General features: G+C 44.3%; 1 long non-coding RNA gene across 1 annotated transcript; it reads left to right on the top strand.

The window, feature by feature from the left end:
- The first annotated feature begins 3101 nt into the window (after positions 1-3101).
- LOC116086627 lies at positions 3102-4180 on the top strand. Its single transcript, XR_004117016.1, has 2 exons — positions 3102-3192; positions 3838-4180. It is a non-coding gene; the product is annotated as an uncharacterized LOC116086627 (long non-coding RNA).
- The last annotated feature ends 1451 nt before the right edge of the window (positions 4181-5631 follow it).

Genomic DNA, 5631 nt, shown 5'->3' with positions numbered 1-5631 from the left:
AAAAAACCACCACCAACAACAAAAACCCACCAGGACTGGAGGCCACACTTGTGATCCCAGCATGGGGAGACAGAGACAGGTGTATCTCTGGGGCTTGCAAGGCAGCCAGCATGGCAGGAACATCACTGGAGGATGCCTCCTGCCTCCATATGTGTATAAAAATACATGTGAACACACATATACTTTTCAATAGCTAATACATGATTGGGAACTATAAGGCAGCTTAGACATTAGTCAGCAGGGAGACTCGCTACAGGTGTTCTTTGTGGTAAGACTGCCTGTGAGGATAGTTGCTGTGAGCTTGTCACTCACAGGGCAGGGCTGGGACTTCCTCACAGCCATCATAAGGAGATAGTGACTTGAGACCAGTGAGCTATGAACCCTCCCACAGACCATGTCAGACTAGTGAGCTATGAACCACTCTACAGGCCATGTTGGAGAGGAAGGATCAGTCACTTGGCCTTTGGTCGGCCCCTTTCACAAGGACCAACACAAGAATATAGTCCAGTTTCCTCTAGCTTCCAGGGATAACTTAAACACGGCCTGCAGCCGTCAGCAAGGCTCTGCTCTGTAAACAGAGAGGCCTGACCTATTTAATTCTTCCCAGGGGTTGGGTAAGAGCTTGACTCATGCAGACATGAAACTGTGGCCTAATTGGATCCTAATTACTCAGAGGACTGCTGTTTACCCAAACTTCCAGTAAACCCAACTCCTCACGCCATGAGAGCAGGCAATGAGAGCAAGAGGCAGCAAGGAACACGAAGAACACGATGCAGGTCAAGACTTGTCATCCCTGGAAGTCCTTTTGTAAAAGATGTGATGTCACTAATTGCTCAAGGATAAACAAAAGCAAGATGACGGGCTGGCAGTGAAGCCAACTTTCTGGATTGAGAATGGCTTTCTTGAATTTCTTCTTTCTTCTTTTTTTTTTTTTTTAAGTTTTATTGCATTATAATGAAAAAAGTTACATGATTTCAATTTATCTGAATTTGTTAACATTTAAAAACATATTTTAAGTAAATAGAATTAAATCACATTCTTGTTTTCCTTTTGTACCCTAACTCCTCCCAGAGTCCCCCTTCAATACCTACAATATCTTTTTTGTCATATTCTTTAACATTTATAAAATATTATAACAATAAAAATGAGTATTATAAAAATTGTTTGATATAAAACAACAATCAATTTAACAGTCTTATGTAGATTCTTGTCTACAGCAATACTGAAAATACATATATTTTTCTCAATATAAATTTTAAACAACTCCAAATGTATTAACTGTATATTTCAAAATAATATATCACTACTAATGTTTTCTTAAATGAACATAAATATATAAAGTGTTTTTGTTTGTTTGTTTTGTTTTGTATTTAGTAGAGCTTAAAATCTTGGCTCTTACTGTGGTAACTTGATACAAGAGTTACAAACATCAAACAAAGCATTCAGTCTCACTCTTTGTTGTTCTCTTACAACCCCCCTCCCAATTTAATTGTCTACATTTCTTTTGGGTATATAAATACTTTTAAAATATGTAAGCTGTTCTGAAAACCATAGTATAGTGTAAAAACATGAAATAAACAATATTACTAATAGAGAGGCTGAGATACTTGGAAATAGTCCCAAATATGCAAGGCTAATGGGAGTGCTAGAGCCAGCTAACCCCTGTAATGGGAGTACTCTGCAATGGAGACACACCTCTGTGTATCCAGAGATTCAGCAAAGAAGAGAAGGCTGATGAGCGGCCTTCTTAAGGACTCAGCTGATGTCTGGGTAGGCTTGGGCAGGAGGGACGGTGGGGAGGGTGGGGAGCATGCCTCTGCATGCATATGATCCTCTCCACGGAGAAGAATCTTAAGGAAACCAAACCGGACTCAGGAAGACAATTGTTATGGTCTTGCTTATGTGTGGAAGCCAGCAGAAGTGATGTCATAGAAGCTGAGAACAGAGCAGAGGTCCCTGGAGACATTGAGAGGTTGGGGAGGGGAAGTGTCAAATTGGCATGGGATGATAAAGTAGTGTTTACAATTTATTGTATATTTTATAAAGAACTAGATAAGGTCCTTACTAGTTCCAAACATTAGATAGTAAATGTTCAAGGAGAGAAAACTGCGCATGACTCAGAGTTGCCATCATGTTACATACATACACCAAATTAACACACCGTGACCAATATGTATGTATAATTGCACTATGTATGAATATTCCTTTGAAAAAAACCTGTATATACAGAAGATATATCACTATTTTTCCAAATCTTAGCCATTATGGGTGATTCATTTTAATTTGAGCTTTTTTTTTTTTCATTTCATACAAAGCGGGCTTGAGGAGAACAAAAATCCTTTTCAGAACATTGTCCCTCTTTTCCTGCCTCCTGTGTGTCAGCAGCAGCACTCTTGTGATTCTAGACACTACAGTATTAAAGGGCTTTCCCAAGCTGGAATAGATCACTGGCTGCTTCCACTGAACAATAGAGCCATATAGTGCACTCAGAATTAAATAAGGCCATCCCCTACCCCCGTGGTACTATATGTCTCCTTTGACTGTACTACCACTTAGTCCTTCCAACGGTCATATCATGTGTGGCTGTGACTTCAGAAGTGTGAGGGCCAGCCCAGGCACATTGAAGACCCTCTTTAGCCTCTCTCCAGCTCCTCTTTGCCTGTCCCTCATTAGAGCTCTGTGGCTATAGCTATTCTGCTCCAGGCTCAGCCTGCCCTTTTGTCTTCTTATACTTCATCGCTGTGAATCTTTCTAACTCCGTTTTCTCACTTATAAATTGCCTGCGGTGCCCACACCTATCTATTACAACTCTATCCTAACTAATTATTTCTGGGGGAAATATTACTGGAAACCCTTCCAATAGTGTTGGACCTGAGGCTCTGGAAAGGTTGTGGGTTTGGGGTTCCTCCTTTAGCACAGAGACTACATACCAAATGCTCAGTTTTGCCCAACTCTGCAAATCTATAGAGAGTTGCTAGGTCCTGCAGCATGGTGTGGAAGAGGCCAGGCGGCACGTTCTGGCGAGAGAGGAAGTCTAGACCAGCCACAGGGAAGAAAGGGCTAGAGAGCTGGTTGCCATGGTGATTCCTTCTCTGGTTTCCATGATACTCCTGCGGCCTCCCACATGGTCCTGTGCATCCCACATGGCTCTAGGTTATTTTGAGTCAGCCCATCCCACGCAAAGGACTACAGGTGACTGGACAACCTGTTCTCCCCATAGTTTGGGGTCCAGTGAGGTCTTAGGGAGGAAAGGGCTTCACTTAAGGAAGAGATGCAGGATGAGTCCCAGGCTGGAGTAGATAGGTTCAGGGCTCCCCAGGAAGGCTCAGCTGCAGCAGCCTCCAGCCTTCAGGGATGCTCTCCAAGCAAGGCGAGCATTGCAGCTGGGACTTTCCAACAACCATGGCTGAACCTTGGAGTTTGGAACTTTCCAACAACCACGGCTGAACCTTGGAGTTTTGCATCATGGATGTGTTTAGGAAGAAAAGGGCCAGGGTCTTTTTTTTTTTTCCTAAAGATTTATTTATTTATTTTATTTATGTGAGCACATTGTAGCTGTCCTCAGACACACCAGAAGAGGGCATCGGATCCCATTACAGATGGCTGTGAGCCGTCATGTGGTTGCTGGGAACTGAACTCAGGATCTCTGGAAGAGCAGTCAGTGCTCTTAACCACTGACTCCCCAAGAGCCAGAGTCTTAAAGCCACACTGGGCCTCTATATGGTGCATCTTCTATCACTGGGTTCAGGGGGTAATCTACCATGTGTTTGGAAAGCCAACTTTCCTCTAAACTCCTCCTGTCCTATACATCTTGTCCCCACACCCTCTGTCTCCTAGTTGTCTGACACAATGGGCAGAGAAGACCTGGACTTCCATGAAGACTGCTTTCTGCAGACCTTGATGGAATGAGCTGACTCATGCCCTGTTCAGAGACTCATTAGCACTGGACCACGTACTGGCTTGATTTTCTTTGAAAGACTACTTCTGTACCTGATGTCAGAAATGTTGCAGGCTCAGGAAGAATGATTGTCCTTGCACATCAATTTTGCCACTACTCTAATCTAGCAGGTTTTGTTCAGCCTGATCTTAATGATTCGGACTTGAAATTTCATCAGCAGAGGAAACAGAAAAGAACATTCAAGTATAAAACCAGTTTCAGATTGGCTGTTCTTTGAGCTAACAGTATCTCAGTGGTGTTCATGGAGGACAGAGATCAGGTGCTTATGAGGAAGCAAAGAGGTGGCTCAGCCTTGATGTGTGAGCTCAGTAGATGACCTTCCTCTGGCTTCACAATTAGCTTTTACTGTGTGTTGTCTAAGGATGGGTCCCCATCTGGACCACTGCTGCCCTGGTGTCTTGGTGCTGAGGCCCAAGGAGCCCGGAGGATGCCTTGTATGGTGATTTGAATGAGATGTCCCCCATAGTCTCTGGCATCTGAATAATTGGTCCCCAGTTGGTAGCACGGTTTGGGAGGTATGGCCTTGTTGGACAAAGTGTGAAACAGGGGGTAGAAGTTGAGAGTTTAAAGATTTGTGTCATTTTGAGCTGTCTGTCTCTCTGTTTCACTGTCTCTCTGTCTCTATCTCTGATTGTTTCTGTCTGTCTGTCTCTCTCACTGGTCTGTCTATCTCTGTCTCTCTGTCTCTCTTTCTCTCTTTCTCTCTCTCTCTGCCTCATACTTATGGTTCAAGATGTGAACTCCCAGGTTCTACTCCTGCCCTCACACCTGCTACTTGAATTCATCATGGACTCTGGGGCTATCAGTCCAAACAAACTCTTCTTCAAGTTGCTGGGGTCCTGCTGTTTTATTACAGCAACAGAGAGTAGTTAACACATCTTTGTCCCTGTACTGTGTCTCTGCCCTCCAGTCTCAGTCTTCAGGAGCCTGGGCAAAATCAGCTGCACAGAGGTCAGAGGTCAAGACCAAGTCTTCAATTTGCCCCAGTAACATTCCCTGGGAAGGCCTGGAAACCAAGCAAAAACACTCCCAACTCAGAATGGCCCCAGGGGACAAATGCCAGAGTATGACCTAAAGAGAGGTCTGGCTAACTGAGATTCAGAGATGGGTGGTGCCATTGCATCTGCGCTGAAGAGTCTGTGACTCTGAACAGAGAATTCTACTTAAGGCAAATTTTTCTCGCTGTTGGATTGGTTTAGGCTTCGTCAGTATGATTCACAATTAAAGAAAAAAATGCAGAGAAAACTGCCATGAGCCTCCAGGGAGCTTGTTGGTTAGACAATTCATAAAACTAGAACATGAAGCTTCAGAAACAGTGGAGTCCTTGGCTATGGGTACCCTCGGGCCTCTGGCCTTTGGTCTTTAGGCTGGTAACAGCTCAGGTCTCAATCAAGACAGCCAAAGGGGACAGAATGGCCCAGAGCACTGAGCTCCTGCCTCTTGTTGGCTATTTCTGCAGCAGAACCTGAACTGGCTGGGATGTCATGCTCATTGGGGGATGGTCCCAGAAGACAGGAAATAGGGAAGGAGATAGAGACAGACAGCATCAGGCCAGGAGTTGGGAAAGTAGGCTCTCAGGGGGAGTGTGTTAGGTAGGCAGCTGGGACAGCCTGGGCTTGGTGATTAGTGGATACTGGAGGAAAAAGGCATTCGATGGCAGAAAAATCCACAAA

Source organism: Mastomys coucha, unplaced genomic scaffold (assembly GCF_008632895.1).
Source record: "Mastomys coucha isolate ucsf_1 unplaced genomic scaffold, UCSF_Mcou_1 pScaffold12, whole genome shotgun sequence".
NCBI lineage: Eukaryota > Metazoa > Chordata > Mammalia > Rodentia > Muridae > Mastomys > Mastomys coucha.
The sequence above is the reverse complement of the archived record's forward strand: the minus strand, read 5'-3'. Positions and strand labels throughout refer to the sequence as shown.